This window comes from Ranitomeya variabilis, chromosome 5 (assembly GCF_051348905.1).
Source record: "Ranitomeya variabilis isolate aRanVar5 chromosome 5, aRanVar5.hap1, whole genome shotgun sequence".
Classification (NCBI taxonomy): domain Eukaryota; kingdom Metazoa; phylum Chordata; class Amphibia; order Anura; family Dendrobatidae; genus Ranitomeya; species Ranitomeya variabilis.
Window position 1 is genome coordinate 89422046 of NC_135236.1, and position 18871 is coordinate 89440916.

Consider the following 18871-nt stretch of genomic DNA (forward strand, 5'->3'; position numbering starts at 1 on the left):
GCATTGATAACGTACAGTGACCCGACAAAGTTAGCCCTGGCTCTCTTCTAAAATAAAGATGCATGTGCATTCGGACGGTTTGTTTCAATTTGGAGTTCAAACGTACAAGATCGTCCTTGATAACTCAATCAAAAGTGAGTGATTCACTCTTGTGGTAACCAAAGAAAGTCTGGATTTTTAAGCTACTCCATCAAGCCCCAGTGGCCTAATGGATAAGGCACTGGCCTCCTAAGCCAGGGATTGTGGGTTCAAGTCCCATCTGGGGTGCTTGTTGATTTCCCTTTCCAACAGTTTCTCATGGAAGGTTGATGGTGCAGGTGTAAACTGTTCTCCTTGTGTTGTTTCTTTGTAAATTAGTTCTTGCAAACCTCTACCCTTTACAACGATCCTTTCCATGTACTGAGAGAAGTGTTAACACGCAATTGTGTGGGGCCGACAAACATAGCATCTTAATTGTTTGCATCGTCATTTATGACCCAAATAACAAAGAGTATCTTTTCTAAGATATGGATATGCTTTCAACCACACAATATTGGCAAATATCAAAATCAAAAATTATAATTGAAAAATGTAAACGGTTTTTGAAACATTTTGGACAACGTTCTTTTTTTCATATCATGTTCTTTCTTACAAAACGAGTAATCTTTCAATTTTCACCCTGGCCACTGGGAATATTTTGGACTCAAACATCCTGTTGTTCTAGAGCAGTTTTGCTTAATATCAGAGGTATGGTTACAAAGACTGACAACACCTCTGTACGCAGCTGTTAACACAGGATCTAGGAATCACAAAAGGTGATGTCACAGATGACCCTGCAGCCCCTGAATTCAGAAGAATTTTTTATATCGTCAATGTCTGTTCATTGCAGCAAATGTAAGTGCGCATTTCCTGAAGAAAAAAAAAAAAAAAAAAAAACAGGATGTTTGAGTCTAAAATGACCCAGCGTCCAGTGTATAAATTTCTCATTTTCATTTTTAATAAAGATTGTGATATGGTAAAATATTTATTGTCAAACATTATAATAAAACCTTAGAAACCTGTTGTAAGCAATCATTAATTTTCTGAAGAACTATCCCATTTCAATTTTTTTTTTTAATCAAATTTATGTCATAGCGGTGTACCCAGTCAGCTCCAGTGGCGCAATCGGTCAGCGCGCGGTACTTATAAAGCAGTAACTGTCGAGTGATGCCGAGGTTGTGAGTTCGACCCTCACCTGGAGCATTCTATTCTTGCCTTCGTTTTGTATTTTTTACTACTGAAGTCGTTGAATCGGTTCATGATCTAGTGTCAAGATTAAGAGAGAAATTTCAACGAGATATTTGTTGTTTAAATTTTTGTATTTTTTTAAATTGCCGCAGGTTGGACAAGTCTATTGAGTCCCACCGTAATCTGGTGTCATAATTGAAAGGGAAATGTGGAAGATATCTATTTAGTTTTTCAGGCTTCTGGCAGTCCAATAAACTTTCCATCATCGGCATTGATAACGTACAGTGACCCGACAAAGTTAGCCCTGGCTCTCTTCTAAAATAAAGATGCATGTGCATTCGGACGGTTTGTTTCAATTTGGAGTTCAAACGTACAAGATCGTCCTTGATAACTCAATCAAAAGTGAGTGATTCACTCTTGTGGTAACCAAAGAAAGTCTGGATTTTTAAGCTACTCCATCAAGCCCCAGTGGCCTAATGGATAAGGCACTGGCCTCCTAAGCCAGGGATTGTGGGTTCAAGTCCCATCTGGGGTGCTTGTTGATTTCCCTTTCCAACAGTTTCTCATGGAAGGTTGATGGTGCAGGTGTAAACTGTTCTCCTTTTGTTGTTTCTTTGTAAATTAGTTCTTGCAAACCTCTACCCTTTACAACGATCCTTTCCATGTACTGAGAGAAGTGTTAACATGCAATTGTGTGGGGCCGACAAACATAGCATCTTAATTGTTTGCATCGTCATTTATGACCCAAATAACAAAGAGTATCTTTTCTAAGATATGGATATGCTTTCAACCACACAATATTGGCAAATATCAAAATCAAAAATTATAATTGAAAAATGTAAACGGTTTTTGAAACATTTTGGACAACGTTCTTTTTTTCATATCATGTTCTTTCTTACAAAACAAAATGAGTAATCTTTCAATTTTCACCCTGGCCACTGGGAATATTTTGGACTCAAACATCCTGTCGTTCTAGAGCAGTTTTGCTTAATATCAGAGGTATGGTTACAAAGACTGACAACACCTCTGTACGCAGCTGTTAACACAGGATCTAGGAATCACAAAAGGTGATGTCACAGATGACCCTGCAGCCCCTGAATTCAGAAGAATTTTTTATATCGTCAATGTCTGTTCATTGCAGCAAATGTAAGTGCGCATTTCCTGAAGAAAAAAAAAACAAAAAAAAAAACAGGATGTTTGAGTCTAAAATGACCCAGCGTCCAGTGTATAAATTTCTCATTTTCATTTTTAATAAAGATTGTGATATGGTAAAATATTTATTGTCAAACATTATAATAAAACCTTAGAAACCTGTTGTAAGCAATCATTAATTTTCTGAAGAACTATCCCATTTCAATTTTTTTTTTTAATCAAATTTATGTCATAGCGGTGTACCCAGTCAGCTCCAGTGGCGCAATCGGTCAGCGCGCGGTACTTATAAAGCAGTAACTGTCGAGTGATGCCGAGGTTGTGAGTTCGACCCTCACCTGGAGCATTCTATTCTTGCCTTCGTTTTGTATTTTTTACTACTGAAGTCGTTGAATCGGTTCATGATCTAGTGTCAAGATTAAGAGAGAAATTTCAACGAGATATTTGTTGTTTAAATTTTTGTATTTTTTTAAATTGCCGCAGGTTGGACAAGTCTATTGAGTCCCACCGTAATCTGGTGTCATAATTGAAAGGGAAATGTGGAAGATATCTATTTAGTTTTTCAGGCTTCTGGCAGTCCAATAAACTTTCCATCATCGGCATTGATAACGTACAGTGACCCGACAAAGTTAGCCCTGGCTCTCTTCTAAAATAAAGATGCATGTGCATTCGGACGGTTTGTTTCAATTTGGAGTTCAAACGTACAAGATCGTCCTTGATAACTCAATGAAAAGTGAGTGATTCACTCTTGTGGTAACCAAAGAAAGTCTGGATTTTTAAGCTACTCCATCAAGCCCCAGTGGCCTAATGGATAAGGCACTGGCCTCCTAAGCCAGGGATTGTGGGTTCAAGTCCCATCTGGGGTGCTTGTTGATTTCCCTTTCCAACAGTTTCTCATGGAAGGTTGATGGTGCAGGTGTAAACTGTTCTCCTTGTGTTGTTTCTTTGTAAATTAGTTCTTGCAAACCTCTACCCTTTACAACGATCCTTTCCATGTACTGAGAGAAGTGTTAACACGCAATTGTGTGGGGCCGACAAACATAGCATCTTAATTGTTTGCATCGTCATTTATGACCCAAATAACAAAGAGTATCTTTTCTAAGATATGGATATGCTTTCAACCACACAATATTGGCAAATATCAAAATCAAAAATTATAATTGAAAAATGTAAACGGTTTTTGAAACATTTTGGACAACGTTCTTTTTTTCATATCATGTTCTTTCTTACAAAACAAAATGAGTAATCTTTCAATTTTCACCCTGGCCACTGGGAATATTTTGGACTCAAACATCCTGTCGTTCTAGAGCAGTTTTGCTTAATATCAGAGGTATGGTTACAAAGACTGACAACACCTCTGTACGCAGCTGTTAACACAGGATCTAGGAATCACAAAAGGTGATGTCACAGATGACCCTGCAGCCCCTGAATTCAGAAGAATTTTTTATATCGTCAATGTCTGTTCATTGCAGCAAATGTAAGTGCGCATTTCCTGAAGAAAAAAAAAACAAAAAAAAAAACAGGATGTTTGAGTCTAAAATGACCCAGCGTCCAGTGTATAAATTTCTCATTTTCATTTTTAATAAAGATTGTGATATGGTAAAATATTTATTGTCAAACATTATAATAAAACCTTAGAAACCTGTTGTAAGCAATCATTAATTTTCTGAAGAACTATCCCATTTCAATTTTTTTTTTTAATCAAATTTATGTCATAGCGGTGTACCCAGTCAGCTCCAGTGGCGCAATCGGTCAGCGCGCGGTACTTATAAAGCAGTAACTGTCGAGTGATGCCGAGGTTGTGAGTTCGACCCTCACCTGGAGCATTCTATTCTTGCCTTCGTTTTGTATTTTTTACTACTGAAGTCGTTGAATCGGTTCATGATCTAGTGTCAAGATTAAGAGAGAAATTTCAACGAGATATTTGTTGTTTAAATTTTTGTATTTTTTTAAATTGCCGCAGGTTGGACAAGTCTATTGAGTCCCACCGTAATCTGGTGTCATAATTGAAAGGGAAATGTGGAAGATATCTATTTAGTTTTTCAGGCTTCTGGCAGTCCAATAAACTTTCCATCATCGGCATTGATAACGTACAGTGACCCGACAAAGTTAGCCCTGGCTCTCTTCTAAAATAAAGATGCATGTGCATTCGGACGGTTTGTTTCAATTTGGAGTTCAAACGTACAAGATCGTCCTTGATAACTCAATCAAAAGTGAGTGATTCACTCTTGTGGTAACCAAAGAAAGTCTGGATTTTTAAGCTACTCCATCAAGCCCCAGTGGCCTAATGGATAAGGCACTGGCCTCCTAAGCCAGGGATTGTGGGTTCAAGTCCCATCTGGGGTGCTTGTTGATTTCCCTTTCCAACAGTTTCTCATGGAAGGTTGATGGTGCAGGTGTAAACTGTTCTCCTTGTGTTGTTTCTTTGTAAATTAGTTCTTGCAAACCTCTACCCTTTACAACGATCCTTTCCATGTACTGAGAGAAGTGTTAACACGCAATTGTGTGGGGCCGACAAACATAGCATCTTAATTGTTTGCATCGTCATTTATGACCCAAATAACAAAGAGTATCTTTTCTAAGATATGGATATGCTTTCAACCACACAATATTGGCAAATATCAAAATCAAAAATTATAATTGAAAAATGTAAACGGTTTTTGAAACATTTTGGACAACGTTCTTTTTTTCATATCATGTTCTTTCTTACAAAACAAAATGAGTAATCTTTCAATTTTCACCCTGGCCACTGGGAATATTTTGGACTCAAACATCCTGTCGTTCTAGAGCAGTTTTGCTTAATATCAGAGGTATGGTTACAAAGACTGACAACACCTCTGTACGCAGCTGTTAACACAGGATCTAGGAATCACAAAAGGTGATGTCACAGATGACCCTGCAGCCCCTGAATTCAGAAGAATTTTTTATATCGTCAATGTCTGTTCATTGCAGCAAATGTAAGTGCGCATTTCCTGAAGAAAAAAAAAACAAAAAAAAAAACAGGATGTTTGAGTCTAAAATGACCCAGCGTCCAGTGTATAAATTTCTCATTTTCATTTTTAATAAAGATTGTGATATGGTAAAATATTTATTGTCAAACATTATAATAAAACCTTAGAAACCTGTTGTAAGCAATCATTAATTTTCTGAAGAACTATCCCATTTCAATTTTTTTTTTTAATCAAATTTATGTCATAGCGGTGTACCCAGTCAGCTCCAGTGGCGCAATCGGTCAGCGCGCGGTACTTATAAAGCAGTAACTGTCGAGTGATGCCGAGGTTGTGAGTTCGACCCTCACCTGGAGCATTCTATTCTTGCCTTCGTTTTGTATTTTTTACTACTGAAGTCGTTGAATCGGTTCATGATCTAGTGTCAAGATTAAGAGAGAAATTTCAACGAGATATTTGTTGTTTAAATTTTTGTATTTTTTTAAATTGCCGCAGGTTGGACAAGTCTATTGAGTCCCACCGTAATCTGGTGTCATAATTGAAAGGGAAATGTGGAAGATATCTATTTAGTTTTTCAGGCTTCTGGCAGTCCAATAAACTTTCCATCATCGGCATTGATAACGTACAGTGACCCGACAAAGTTAGCCCTGGCTCTCTTCTAAAATAAAGATGCATGTGCATTCGGACGGTTTGTTTCAATTTGGAGTTCAAACGTACAAGTCGTCCTTGATAACTCAATCAAAAGTGAGTGATTCACTCTTGTGGTAACCAAAGAAAGTCTGGATTTTTAAGCTACTCCATCAAGCCCCAGTGGCCTAATGGATAAGGCACTGGCCTCCTAAGCCAGGGATTGTGGGTTCAAGTCCCATCTGGGGTGCTTGTTGATTTCCCTTTCCAACAGTTTCTCATGGAAGGTTGATGGTGCAGGTGTAAACTGTTCTCCTTGTGTTGTTTCTTTGTAAATTAGTTCTTGCAAACCTCTACCCTTTACAACGATCCTTTCCATGTACTGAGAGAAGTGTTAACACGCAATTGTGTGGGGCCGACAAACATAGCATCTTAATTGTTTGCATCGTCATTTATGACCCAAATAACAAAGAGTATCTTTTCTAAGATATGGATATGCTTTCAACCACACAATATTGGCAAATATCAAAATCAAAAATTATAATTGAAAAATGTAAACGGTTTTTGAAACATTTTGGACAACGTTCTTTTTTTCATATCATGTTCTTTCTTACAAAACAAAATGAGTAATCTTTCAATTTTCACCCTGGCCACTGGGAATATTTTGGACTCAAACATCCTGTCGTTCTAGAGCAGTTTTGCTTAATATCAGAGGTATGGTTACAAAGACTGACAACACCTCTGTACGCAGCTGTTAACACAGGATCTAGGAATCACAAAAGGTGATGTCACAGATGACCCTGCAGCCCCTGAATTCAGAAGAATTTTTTATATCGTCAATGTCTGTTCATTGCAGCAAATGTAAGTGCGCATTTCCTGAAGAGAAAAAAAACAAAAAAAAAAACAGGATGTTTGAGTCTAAAATGACCCAGCGTCCAGTGTATAAATTTCTCATTTTCATTTTTAATAAAGATTGTGATATGGTAAAATATTTATTGTCAAACATTATAATAAAACCTTAGAAACCTGTTGTAAGCAATCATTAATTTTCTGAAGAACTATCCCATTTCAATTTTTTTTTTTAATCAAATTTATGTCATAGCGGTGTACCCAGTCAGCTCCAGTGGCGCAATCGGTCAGCGCGCGGTACTTATAAAGCAGTAACTGTCGAGTGATGCCGAGGTTGTGAGTTCGACCCTCACCTGGAGCATTCTATTCTTGCCTTCGTTTTGTATTTTTTACTACTGAAGTCGTTGAATCGGTTCATGATCTAGTGTCAAGATTAAGAGAGAAATTTCAACGAGATATTTGTTGTTTAAATTTTTGTATTTTTTTAAATTGCCGCAGGTTGGACAAGTCTATTGAGTCCCACCGTAATCTGGTGTCATAATTGAAAGGGAAATGTGGAAGATATCTATTTAGTTTTTCAGGCTTCTGGCAGTCCAATAAACTTTCCATCATCGGCATTGATAACGTACAGTGACCCGACAAAGTTAGCCCTGGCTCTCTTCTAAAATAAAGATGCATGTGCATTCGGACGGTTTGTTTCAATTTGGAGTTCAAACGTACAAGATCGTCCTTGATAACTCAATGAAAAGTGAGTGATTCACTCTTGTGGTAACCAAAGAAAGTCTGGATTTTTAAGCTACTCCATCAAGCCCCAGTGGCCTAATGGATAAGGCACTGGCCTCCTAAGCCAGGGATTGTGGGTTCAAGTCCCATCTGGGGTGCTTGTTGATTTCCCTTTCCAACAGTTTCTCATGGAAGGTTGATGGTGCAGGTGTAAACTGTTCTCCTTGTGTTGTTTCTTTGTAAATTAGTTCTTGCAAACCTCTACCCTTTACAACGATCCTTTCCATGTACTGAGAGAAGTGTTAACACGCAATTGTGTGGGGCCGACAAACATAGCATCTTAATTGTTTGCATCGTCATTTATGACCCAAATAACAAAGAGTATCTTTTCTAAGATATGGATATGCTTTCAACCACACAATATTGGCAAATATCAAAATCAAAAATTATAATTGAAAAATGTAAACGGTTTTTGAAACATTTTGGACAACGTTCTTTTTTTCATATCATGTTCTTTCTTACAAAACAAAATGAGTAATCTTTCAATTTTCACCCTGGCCACTGGGAATATTTTGGACTCAAACATCCTGTCGTTCTAGAGCAGTTTTGCTTAATATCAGAGGTATGGTTACAAAGACTGACAACACCTCTGTACGCAGCTGTTAACACAGGATCTAGGAATCACAAAAGGTGATGTCACAGATGACCCTGCAGCCCCTGAATTCAGAAGAATTTTTTATATCGTCAATGTCTGTTCATTGCAGCAAATGTAAGTGCGCATTTCCTGAAGAGAAAAAAAACAAAAAAAAAAACAGGATGTTTGAGTCTAAAATGACCCAGCGTCCAGTGTATAAATTTCTCATTTTCATTTTTAATAAAGATTGTGATATGGTAAAATATTTATTGTCAAACATTATAATAAAACCTTAGAAACCTGTTGTAAGCAATCATTAATTTTCTGAAGAACTATCCCATTTCAATTTTTTTTTTTAATCAAATTTATGTCATAGCGGTGTACCCAGTCAGCTCCAGTGGCGCAATCGGTCAGCGCGCGGTACTTATAAAGCAGTAACTGTCGAGTGATGCCGAGGTTGTGAGTTCGACCCTCACCTGGAGCATTCTATTCTTGCCTTCGTTTTGTATTTTTTACTACTGAAGTCGTTGAATCGGTTCATGATCTAGTGTCAAGATTAAGAGAGAAATTTCAACGAGATATTTGTTGTTTAAATTTTTGTATTTTTTTAAATTGCCGCAGGTTGGACAAGTCTATTGAGTCCCACCGTAATCTGGTGTCATAATTGAAAGGGAAATGTGGAAGATATCTATTTAGTTTTTCAGGCTTCTGGCAGTCCAATAAACTTTCCATCATCGGCATTGATAACGTACAGTGACCCGACAAAGTTAGCCCTGGCTCTCTTCTAAAATAAAGATGCATGTGCATTCGGACGGTTTGTTTCAATTTGGAGTTCAAACGTACAAGATCGTCCTTGATAACTCAATGAAAAGTGAGTGATTCACTCTTGTGGTAACCAAAGAAAGTCTGGATTTTTAAGCTACTCCATCAAGCCCCAGTGGCCTAATGGATAAGGCACTGGCCTCCTAAGCCAGGGATTGTGGGTTCAAGTCCCATCTGGGGTGCTTGTTGATTTCCCTTTCCAACAGTTTCTCATGGAAGGTTGATGGTGCAGGTGTAAACTGTTCTCCTTGTGTTGTTTCTTTGTAAATTAGTTCTTGCAAACCTCTACCCTTTACAACGATCCTTTCCATGTACTGAGAGAAGTGTTAACACGCAATTGTGTGGGGCCGACAAACATAGCATCTTAATTGTTTGCATCGTCATTTATGACCCAAATAACAAAGAGTATCTTTTCTAAGATATGGATATGCTTTCAACCACACAATATTGGCAAATATCAAAATCAAAAATTATAATTGAAAAATGTAAACGGTTTTTGAAACATTTTGGACAACGTTCTATTTTTCATATCATGTTCTTTCTTACAAAACAAAATGAGTAATCTTTCAATTTTCACCCTGGCCACTGGGAATATTTTGGACTCAAACATCCTGTCGTTCTAGAGCAGTTTTGCTTAATATCAGAGGTATGGTTACAAAGACTGACAACACCTCTGTACGCAGCTGTTAACACAGGATCTAGGAATCACAAAAGGTGATGTCACAGATGACCCTGCAGCCCCTGAATTCAGAAGAATTTTTTATATCGTCAATGTCTGTTCATTGCAGCAAATGTAAGTGCGCATTTCCTGAAGAGAAAAAAAACAAAAAAAAAAACAGGATGTTTGAGTCTAAAATGACCCAGCGTCCAGTGTATAAATTTCTCATTTTCATTTTTAATAAAGATTGTGATATGGTAAAATATTTATTGTCAAACATTATAATAAAACCTTAGAAACCTGTTGTAAGCAATCATTAATTTTCTGAAGAACTATCCCATTTCAATTTTTTTTTTTAATCAAATTTATGTCATAGCGGTGTACCCAGTCAGCTCCAGTGGCGCAATCGGTCAGCGCGCGGTACTTATAAAGCAGTAACTGTCGAGTGATGCCGAGGTTGTGAGTTCGACCCTCACCTGGAGCATTCTATTCTTGCCTTCGTTTTGTATTTTTTACTACTGAAGTCGTTGAATCGGTTCATGATCTAGTGTCAAGATTAAGAGAGAAATTTCAACGAGATATTTGTTGTTTAAATTTTTGTATTTTTTTAAATTGCCGCAGGTTGGACAAGTCTATTGAGTCCCACCGTAATCTGGTGTCATAATTGAAAGGGAAATGTGGAAGATATCTATTTAGTTTTTCAGGCTTCTGGCAGTCCAATAAACTTTCCATCATCGGCATTGATAACGTACAGTGACCCGACAAAGTTAGCCCTGGCTCTCTTCTAAAATAAAGATGCATGTGCATTCGGACGGTTTGTTTCAATTTGGAGTTCAAACGTACAAGATCGTCCTTGATAACTCAATGAAAAGTGAGTGATTCACTCTTGTGGTAACCAAAGAAAGTCTGGATTTTTAAGCTACTCCATCAAGCCCCAGTGGCCTAATGGATAAGGCACTGGCCTCCTAAGCCAGGGATTGTGGGTTCAAGTCCCATCTGGGGTGCTTGTTGATTTCCCTTTCCAACAGTTTCTCATGGAAGGTTGATGGTGCAGGTGTAAACTGTTCTCCTTGTGTTGTTTCTTTGTAAATTAGTTCTTGCAAACCTCTACCCTTTACAACGATCCTTTCCATGTACTGAGAGAAGTGTTAACACGCAATTGTGTGGGGCCGACAAACATAGCATCTTAATTGTTTGCATCGTCATTTATGACCCAAATAACAAAGAGTATCTTTTCTAAGATATGGATATGCTTTCAACCACACAATATTGGCAAATATCAAAATCAAAAATTATAATTGAAAAATGTAAACGGTTTTTGAAACATTTTGGACAACGTTCTTTTTTTCATATCATGTTCTTTCTTACAAAACAAAATGAGTAATCTTTCAATTTTCACCCTGGCCACTGGGAATATTTTGGACTCAAACATCCTGTCGTTCTAGAGCAGTTTTGCTTAATATCAGAGGTATGGTTACAAAGACTGACAACACCTCTTTACGCAGCTGTTAACACAGGATCTAGGAATCACAAAAGGTGATGTCACAGATGACCCTGCAGCCCCTGAATTCAGAAGAATTTTTTATATCGTCAATATCTGTTCATTGCAGCAAATGTAAGTGCGCATTTCCTGAAGAAAAAAAACAAAAAAAAAAAAAACAGGATGTTTGAGTCTAAAATGACCCAGCGTCCAGTGTATAAATTTCTCATTTTCATTTTTAATAAAGATTGTGATATGGTAAAATATATATTGTCAAACATTATAATAAAACCTTAGAAACCTGTTGTAAGCAATCATTAATTTTCTGAAGAACTATCCCATTTCAATTTTTTTTTTTTATCAAATTTATGTCATAGCGGTGTACCCAGTCAGCTCCAGTGGCGCAATCGGTCAGCGCGCGGTGCTTATAAAGCAGTAACTGTCGAGTGATGCCGAGGTTGTGAGTTCGACCCTCACCTGGATCATTCTATTCTTGCCTTCGTTTTGTATTTTTTACTACTGAAGTCGTTGAATCGGTTCATGATCTAGTGTCAAGATTAAGAGAGAAATTTCAACGAGATATTTGTTGTTTAAATTTTTGTATTTTTTTAAATTGCCGCAGGTTGGACAAGTCTATTGAGTCCCACCGTAATCTGGTGTCATAATTGAAAGGGAAATGTGGAAGATATCTATTTAGTTTTTCAGGCTTCTGGCAGTCCAATAAACTTTCCATCATCGGCATTGATAACGTACAGTGACCCGACAAAGTTAGCCCTGGCTCTCTTCTAAAATAAAGATGCATGTGCATTCGGACGGTTTGTTTCAATTTGGAGTTCAAACGTACAAGATCGTCCTTGATAACTCAATCAAAAGTGAGTGATTCACTCTTGTGGTAACCAAAGAAAGTCTGGATTTTTAAGCTACTCCATCAAGCCCCAGTGGCCTAATGGATAAGGCACTGGCCTCCTAAGCCAGGGATTGTGGGTTCAAGTCCCATCTGGGGTGCTTGTTGATTTCCCTTTCCAACAGTTTCTCATGGAAGGTTGATGGTGCAGGTGTAAACTGTTCTCCTTGTGTTGTTTCTTTGTAAATTAGTTCTTGCAAACCTCTACCCTTTACAACGATCCTTTCCATGTACTGAGAGAAGTGTTAACACGCAATTGTGTGGGGCCGACAAACATAGCATCTTAATTGTTTGCATCGTCATTTATGACCCAAATAACAAAGAGTATCTTTTCTAAGATATGGATATGCTTTCAACCACACAATATTGGCAAATATCAAAATCAAAAATTATAATTGAAAAATGTAAACGGTTTTTGAAACATTTTGGACAACGTTCTTTTTTTCATATCATGTTCTTTCTTACAAAACAAAATGAGTAATCTTTCAATTTTCACCCTGGCCACTGGGAATATTTTGGACTCAAACATCCTGTCGTTCTAGAGCAGTTTTGCTTAATATCAGAGGTATGGTTACAAAGACTGACAACACCTCTGTACGCAGCTGTTAACACAGGATCTAGGAATCACAAAAGGTGATGTCACAGATGACCCTGCAGCCCCTGAATTCAGAAGAATTTTTTATATCGTCAATGTCTGTTCATTGCAGCAAATGTAAGTGCGCATTTCCTGAAGAAAAAAAAAACAAAAAAAAAAAACAGGATGTTTGAGTCTAAAATGACCCAGCGTCCAGTGTATAAATTTCTCATTTTCATTTTTAATAAAGATTGTGATATGGTAATATATTTATTGTCAAACATTATAATAAAACCTTAGAAACCTGTTGTAAGCAATCATTAATTTTCTGAAGAACTATCCCATTTCAATTTTTTTTTTTAATCAAATTTATGTCATAGCGGTGTACCCAGTCAGCTCCAGTGGCGCAATCGGTCAGCGTGCGGTACTTATAAAGCAGTAACTGTCGAGTGATGCCGAGGTTGTGAGTTCGACCCTCACCTGGATCATTCTATTCTTGCCTTCGTTTTGTATTTTTTACTACTGAAGTCGTTGAATCGGTTCATGATCTAGTGTCAAGATTAAGAGAGAAATTTCAACGAGATATTTGTTGTTTAAATTTTTGTATTTTTTTAAATTGCCGCAGGTTGGACAAGTCTATTGAGTCCCACCGTAATCTGGTGTCATAATTGAAAGGGAAATGTGGAAGATATCTATTTAGTTTTTCAGGCTTCTGGCAGTCCAATAAACTTTCCATCATCGGCATTGATAACGTACAGTGACCCGACAAAGTTAGCCCTGGCTCTCTTCTAAAATAAAGATGCATGTGCATTCGGACGGTTTGTTTCAATTTGGAGTTCAAACGTACAAGATCGTCCTTGATAACTCAATCAAAAGTGAGTGATTCACTCTTGTGGTAACCAAAGAAAGTCTGGATTTTTAAGCTACTCCATCAAGCCCCAGTGGCCTAATGGATAAGGCACTGACCTCCTAAGCTAGGTGATGGTGGGTTCAAGTCCCATCTGGGGTGCTTGTTGATTTCCCTTTCCAACAGTTTCTCATGGAAGGTTGATGGTGCAGGTGTAAACTTTTCTCCTTGTGTTGTTTCTTTGTAAATTAGTTCTTGCAAACCTCTACCCTTTACAACGATCCTTTCCATGTACTGAGAGAAGTGTTAACACGCAATTGTGTGGGGCCGACAAACATAGCATCTTAATTGTTTGCATCGTCATTTATGACCCAAATAACAAAGAGTATCTTTTCTAAGATATGGATATGCTTTCAACCACACAATATTGGCAAATATCAAAATCAAAAATTATAATTGAAAAATGTAAACGGTTTTTGAAACATTTTGGACAACGTTCTTTTTTTCATATCATGTTCTTTCTTACAAAACAAAATGAGTAATCTTTCAATTTTCACCCTGGCCACTGGGAATATTTTGGACTCAAACATCCTGTCGTTCTAGAGCAGTTTTGCTTAATATCAGAGGTATGGTTACAAAGACTGACAACACCTCTGTACGCAGCTGTTAACACAGGATCTAGGAATCACAAAAGGTGATGTCACAGATGACCCTGCAGCCCCTGAATTCAGAAGAATTTTTTATATCGTCAATGTCTGTTCATTGCAGCAAATGTAAGTGCGCATTTCCTGAAGAAAAAAAAAACAAAAAAAAAAAACAGGATGTTTGAGTCTAAAATGACCCAGCGTCCAGTGTATAAATTTCTCATTTTCATTTTTAATAAAGATTGTGATATGGTAAAATATTTATTGTCAAACATTATAATAAAACCTTAGAAACCTGTTGTAAGCAATCATTAATTTTCTGAAGAACTATCCCATTTCAATTTTTTTTTTTAATCAAATTTATGTCATAGCGGTGTACCCAGTCAGCTCCAGTGGCGCAATCGGTCAGCGCGCGGTACTTATAAAGCAGTAACTGTCGAGTGATGCCGAGGTTGTGAGTTTGACCCTCACCTGGAGCATTCTATTCTTGCCTTCGTTTTGTATTTTTTACTACTGAAGTCGTTGAATCGGTTCATGATCTAGTGTCAAGATTAAGAGAGAAATTTCAACGAGATATTTGTTGTTTAAATTTTTGTATTTTTTTAAATTGCCGCAGGTTGGACAAGTCTATTGAGTCCCACCGTAATCTGGTGTCATAATTGAAAGGGAAATGTGGAAGGTATCTATTTAGTTTTTCAGGCTTCTGGCAGTCCAATAAACTTTCCATCATCGGCATTGATAACTTATGTACAGTGACCCGACAAAGTTAGCCCTGGCTCTCTTCTAAAATAAAGATGCATGTGCATTCGGACGGTTTGTTTCAATTTGGAGTTCAAACGTACAAGATCGTCCTTGATAACTCAATCAAAAGTGAGTGATTCACTCTTGTGGTAACCAAAGAAAGTCTGGATTTTTAAGCTACTCCATCAAGCCCCAGTGGCCTAATGGATAAGGCACTGGCCTCCTAAGCCAGGGATTGTGGGTTCAAGTCCCATCTGGGGTGCTTGTTGATTTCCCTTTCCAACAGTTTCTCATGGAAGGTTCATGGTGCAGGTGTAAACTGTTCTCCTTGTGTTGTTTCTTTGTAAATTAGTTCTTGCAAACCTCTACCCTTTACAACGATCCTTTCCATGTACTGAGAGAAGTGTTAACACGCAATTGTGTGGGGCCGACAAACATAGCATCTTAATTGTTTGCATCGTCATTTATGACCCAAATAACAAAGAGTATCTTTTCTAAGATATGGATATGCTTTCAACCACACAATATTGGCAAATATCAAAATCAAAAATTATAATTGAAAAATGTAAACGGTTTTTGAAACATTTTGGACAACGTTCTTTTTTTCATATCATGTTCTTTCTTACAAAACAAAATGAGTAATCTTTCAATTTTCACCCTGGCCACTGGGAATATTTTGGACTCAAACATCCTGTCGTTCTAGAGCAGTTTTGCTTAATATCAGAGGTATGGTTACAAAGACTGACAACACCTCTGTACGCAGCTGTTAACACAGGATCTAGGAATCACAAAAGGTGATGTCACAGATGACCCTGCAGCCCCTGAATTCAGAAGAATTTTTTATATCGTCAATGTCTGTTCATTGCAGCAAATGTAAGTGCGCATTTCCTGAAGAAAAAAAAAACAAAAAAAAGAACAGGATGTTTGAGTCTAAAATGACCCAGCGTCCAGTGTATAAATTTCTCATTTTCATTTTTAATAAAGATTGTGATATGGTAAAATATTTATTGTCAAACATTATAATAAAACCTTAGAAACCTGTTGTAAGCAATCATTAATTTTCTGAAGAACTATCCCATTTCAATTTTTTTTTTTAATCAAATTTATGTCATAGCGGTGTACCCAGTCAGCTCCAGTGGCGCAATCGGTCAGCGCGCGGTACTTATAAAGCAGTAACTGTCGAGTGATGCCGAGGTTGTGAGTTCGACCCTCACCTGGAGCATTCTATTCTTGCCTTCGTTTTGTATTTTTTACTACTGAAGTCGTTGAATCGGTTCATGATCTAGTGTCAAGATTAAGAGAGAAATTTCAACGAGATATTTGTTGTTTAAATTTTTGTATTTTTTTAAATTGCCGCAGGTTGGACAAGTCTATTGAGTCCCACCGTAATCTGGTGTCATAATTGAAAGGGAAATGTGGAAGGTATCTATTTAGTTTTTCAGGCTTCTGGCAGTCCAATAAACTTTCCATCATCGGCATTGATAACTTATGTACAGTGACCCGACAAAGTTAGCCCTGGCTCTCTTCTAAAATAAAGATGCATGTGCATTCGGACGGTTTGTTTCAATTTGGAGTTCAAACGTACAAGATCGTCCTTGATAACTCAATCAAAAGTGAGTGATTCACTCTTGTGGTAACCAAAGAAAGTCTGGATTTTAAAGCTACTCCATCAAGCCCCAGTGGCCTAATGGATAAGGCACTGGCCTCCTAAGCCAGGGATTGTGGGTTCAAGTCCCATCTGGGGTGCTTGTTGATTTCCCTTTCCAACAGTTTCTCATGGAAGGTTGATGGTGCAGGTGTAAACTGTTCTCCTTGTGTTGTTTCTTTGTAAATAAGTTCTTGCAAACCTCTACCCTTTACAACGATCCTTTCCATGTACTGAGAGAAGTGTTAACACTAGTGTTGAGCATTCCGATGCTGCAAGTATCGGGTATCGGCCGATACTTGCTGTATCGGAATTTCCGATACCGAGATCCGATATTTTTGTAATATCGGATATCGGTATCGAAACAACATTAATGTAAAAAGGTGTAAAAGAAAGAATTAAAATAAAAAAAATCGCTATACTCACCTGTCCGACGCAGCCGGGACCTCGGCGATTGTAAGCGGCAGCGTTGTTTCTTTAAAATTCGCGCTTTTACTTGCTTACGTGAATTCCCGGCTTCTGATTGGTCAGGGCGGCCATGTTGCCGGGACTCGGACCAATCACAGCAAGCCGTGACGAAATTACGTCACGGCTTGCTGTGATTGGTCCGCGTCCCGGCAACATGGCCGCCATTAACCAATCACAAGCCGTGACGTCACGGGAGGCTGGACACGCGCTTATTTTGAAAAGCGCGCGTGTCCAGCCTCCCGTGACGTCACGGCTTGTGATTGGTCACGGCGCCATATTGCCGGGATGCGGACCAATCACAGCAAGCCGTGACGAAATTACGTCACGGCTTGCTGTGATTGGTCCGCGTCCCAGGAACATGGCCGCCATTAACCAATCACAAGCCGTGACGTCACGGGAGGCTGGACACGCGCTTATTTTGAAAAGCGCGCGTGTCCAGCCTCCCGTGACGTCACGGCTTGTGATTGGTCACGGCGCCATATTGCCGGGACGCGGACCAATCACAGCAAGCCGTGACGTAATTTCGTCACGGCTTGCTGTGATTGGTCCGAGTCCCGGCAACATGGCCGCCCTGACCAATCAGAAGCCGGGAATTCACGTAAGCAAGTAAAAGCGCGAATTTTAAAGAAACAACGCTGCCGCTTACAATCGCCGAGGTCCCGGCTGCGTCGGACAGGTGAGTATAGCGATATTTTTTATTTTAATTCTTTATTTTACACATTTATATGGTTCCCAGGGCCTGAAGGAGAGTTTCCTCTCCTTCAGACCCTGGGAACCATCAGGAATACCGTCCGATACCTGAGTCCCATTGACTTGTATTGGTATCGGGTATCGGTATCGGATTGGATCCGATATTTTGCCGGTATCGGCCGATACTTTCCGATACCGATACTTTCAAGTATCGGACGGTATCGCTCAACACTAGTTAACACGCAATTGTGTGGGGCCGACAAACATAGCATCTTAATTATTTGCATCGTCATTTATGACCCAAATAACAAAGAGTATCTTTTCTAAGATATGGATATGCTTTCAACCACACAATATTGGCAAATATCAAAATCAAAAATTATAATTGAAAAATGTAAACGGTTTTTGAAACATTTTGGACAACGTTCTTTTTTTCATATCATGTTCTTTCTTACAAAACAAAATGAGTAATCTTTCAATTTTCACCCTGGCCACTGGGAATATTTTGGACTCAAACATCCTGTCGTTCTAGAGCAGTTTTGCTTAATATCAGAGGTATGGTTACAAAGACTGACAACACCTCTGTACGCAGCTGTTAACACAGGATCTAGGAATCACAAAAGGTGATGTCACAGATGACCCTGCAGCCCCTGAATTCAGAAGAATTTTTTATATCGTCAATGTCTGTTCATTGCAGCAAATGTAAGTGCGCATTTCCTGAAGAAAAAAAAAACAAAAAAAAAAAACAGGATGTTTGAGTCTAAAATGACCCAGCGTCCAGTGTATAAATTTCTCATTTTCATTTTTAATAAAGATTGTGATATGGTAAAATATTTATTGTCAAACATTATAATAAAACCTTAGAAACCTGTTGTAAGCAATCATTAATTTTCTGAAGAACTATCCCATTTCAATTTTTTTTTTTAATCAAATTTATGTCATAGCGGTGTACCCAGTCAGCTCCAGTGGCGCAATCGGTCAGCGTGCGGTACTTATAAAGCAGTAACTGTCGAGTGATGCCGAGGTTGTGAGTTCGACCCTCACCTGGATCATTCTATTCTTGCCTTCGTTTTGTATTTTTTACTACTGAAGTCGTTGAATCGGTTCATGATCTAGTGTCAAGATTAAGAGAGAAATTTCAACGAGATATTTGTTGTTTAAATTTTTGTATTTTTTTAAATTGCCGCAGGTTGGACAAGTCTATTGAGTCCCACCGTAATCTGGTGTCATAATTGAAAGGGAAATGTGGAAGATATCTATTT

General features: G+C 38.2%; 23 non-coding genes across 23 annotated transcripts; all 23 read left to right on the plus strand.

Annotated features, from left to right (window-relative positions):
- Window positions 1-194: 194 nt before the first annotated feature.
- On the plus strand, window positions 195-267 carry TRNAR-CCU (transfer RNA arginine (anticodon CCU)). The gene has a single exon. It is a non-coding gene; the product is annotated as a tRNA-Arg (tRNA).
- Window positions 268-1128: 861 nt separating this feature from the next.
- Window positions 1129-1221, plus strand: TRNAI-UAU (transfer RNA isoleucine (anticodon UAU)). The gene is given in 2 exon segments: window positions 1129-1166; window positions 1186-1221. It is a non-coding gene; the product is annotated as a tRNA-Ile (tRNA).
- Window positions 1222-1668: 447 nt separating this feature from the next.
- Window positions 1669-1741, plus strand: TRNAR-CCU (transfer RNA arginine (anticodon CCU)). Its single transcript has one exon. It is a non-coding gene; the product is annotated as a tRNA-Arg (tRNA).
- Window positions 1742-2608: 867 nt separating this feature from the next.
- TRNAI-UAU (transfer RNA isoleucine (anticodon UAU)) lies at window positions 2609-2701 on the plus strand. The gene is given in 2 exon segments: window positions 2609-2646; window positions 2666-2701. It is a non-coding gene; the product is annotated as a tRNA-Ile (tRNA).
- A 447-nt stretch (window positions 2702-3148) lies between these two features.
- On the plus strand, window positions 3149-3221 carry TRNAR-CCU (transfer RNA arginine (anticodon CCU)). Its single transcript has one exon. It is a non-coding gene; the product is annotated as a tRNA-Arg (tRNA).
- Window positions 3222-4088: 867 nt separating this feature from the next.
- Window positions 4089-4181, plus strand: TRNAI-UAU (transfer RNA isoleucine (anticodon UAU)). The gene is given in 2 exon segments: window positions 4089-4126; window positions 4146-4181. It is a non-coding gene; the product is annotated as a tRNA-Ile (tRNA).
- A 447-nt stretch (window positions 4182-4628) lies between these two features.
- Window positions 4629-4701, plus strand: TRNAR-CCU (transfer RNA arginine (anticodon CCU)). The gene has a single exon. It is a non-coding gene; the product is annotated as a tRNA-Arg (tRNA).
- Window positions 4702-5568: 867 nt separating this feature from the next.
- TRNAI-UAU (transfer RNA isoleucine (anticodon UAU)) lies at window positions 5569-5661 on the plus strand. The gene is given in 2 exon segments: window positions 5569-5606; window positions 5626-5661. It is a non-coding gene; the product is annotated as a tRNA-Ile (tRNA).
- Window positions 5662-6107: 446 nt separating this feature from the next.
- Window positions 6108-6180, plus strand: TRNAR-CCU (transfer RNA arginine (anticodon CCU)). The gene has a single exon. It is a non-coding gene; the product is annotated as a tRNA-Arg (tRNA).
- An 867-nt stretch (window positions 6181-7047) lies between these two features.
- On the plus strand, window positions 7048-7140 carry TRNAI-UAU (transfer RNA isoleucine (anticodon UAU)). Its single transcript is given in 2 exon segments — window positions 7048-7085; window positions 7105-7140. It is a non-coding gene; the product is annotated as a tRNA-Ile (tRNA).
- Window positions 7141-7587: 447 nt separating this feature from the next.
- TRNAR-CCU (transfer RNA arginine (anticodon CCU)) lies at window positions 7588-7660 on the plus strand. Its single transcript has one exon. It is a non-coding gene; the product is annotated as a tRNA-Arg (tRNA).
- Window positions 7661-8527: 867 nt separating this feature from the next.
- TRNAI-UAU (transfer RNA isoleucine (anticodon UAU)) lies at window positions 8528-8620 on the plus strand. Its single transcript is given in 2 exon segments — window positions 8528-8565; window positions 8585-8620. It is a non-coding gene; the product is annotated as a tRNA-Ile (tRNA).
- A 447-nt stretch (window positions 8621-9067) lies between these two features.
- Window positions 9068-9140, plus strand: TRNAR-CCU (transfer RNA arginine (anticodon CCU)). The gene has a single exon. It is a non-coding gene; the product is annotated as a tRNA-Arg (tRNA).
- Window positions 9141-10007: 867 nt separating this feature from the next.
- TRNAI-UAU (transfer RNA isoleucine (anticodon UAU)) lies at window positions 10008-10100 on the plus strand. Its single transcript is given in 2 exon segments — window positions 10008-10045; window positions 10065-10100. It is a non-coding gene; the product is annotated as a tRNA-Ile (tRNA).
- Window positions 10101-10547: 447 nt separating this feature from the next.
- Window positions 10548-10620, plus strand: TRNAR-CCU (transfer RNA arginine (anticodon CCU)). The gene has a single exon. It is a non-coding gene; the product is annotated as a tRNA-Arg (tRNA).
- An 868-nt stretch (window positions 10621-11488) lies between these two features.
- On the plus strand, window positions 11489-11581 carry TRNAI-UAU (transfer RNA isoleucine (anticodon UAU)). Its single transcript is given in 2 exon segments — window positions 11489-11526; window positions 11546-11581. It is a non-coding gene; the product is annotated as a tRNA-Ile (tRNA).
- A 447-nt stretch (window positions 11582-12028) lies between these two features.
- On the plus strand, window positions 12029-12101 carry TRNAR-CCU (transfer RNA arginine (anticodon CCU)). The gene has a single exon. It is a non-coding gene; the product is annotated as a tRNA-Arg (tRNA).
- An 868-nt stretch (window positions 12102-12969) lies between these two features.
- TRNAI-UAU (transfer RNA isoleucine (anticodon UAU)) lies at window positions 12970-13062 on the plus strand. The gene is given in 2 exon segments: window positions 12970-13007; window positions 13027-13062. It is a non-coding gene; the product is annotated as a tRNA-Ile (tRNA).
- Window positions 13063-14451: 1389 nt separating this feature from the next.
- Window positions 14452-14544, plus strand: TRNAI-UAU (transfer RNA isoleucine (anticodon UAU)). The gene is given in 2 exon segments: window positions 14452-14489; window positions 14509-14544. It is a non-coding gene; the product is annotated as a tRNA-Ile (tRNA).
- Window positions 14545-14995: 451 nt separating this feature from the next.
- Window positions 14996-15068, plus strand: TRNAR-CCU (transfer RNA arginine (anticodon CCU)). The gene has a single exon. It is a non-coding gene; the product is annotated as a tRNA-Arg (tRNA).
- Window positions 15069-15935: 867 nt separating this feature from the next.
- TRNAI-UAU (transfer RNA isoleucine (anticodon UAU)) lies at window positions 15936-16028 on the plus strand. Its single transcript is given in 2 exon segments — window positions 15936-15973; window positions 15993-16028. It is a non-coding gene; the product is annotated as a tRNA-Ile (tRNA).
- Window positions 16029-16479: 451 nt separating this feature from the next.
- On the plus strand, window positions 16480-16552 carry TRNAR-CCU (transfer RNA arginine (anticodon CCU)). The gene has a single exon. It is a non-coding gene; the product is annotated as a tRNA-Arg (tRNA).
- A 2016-nt stretch (window positions 16553-18568) lies between these two features.
- TRNAI-UAU (transfer RNA isoleucine (anticodon UAU)) lies at window positions 18569-18661 on the plus strand. Its single transcript is given in 2 exon segments — window positions 18569-18606; window positions 18626-18661. It is a non-coding gene; the product is annotated as a tRNA-Ile (tRNA).
- Window positions 18662-18871: the final 210 nt, after the last annotated feature.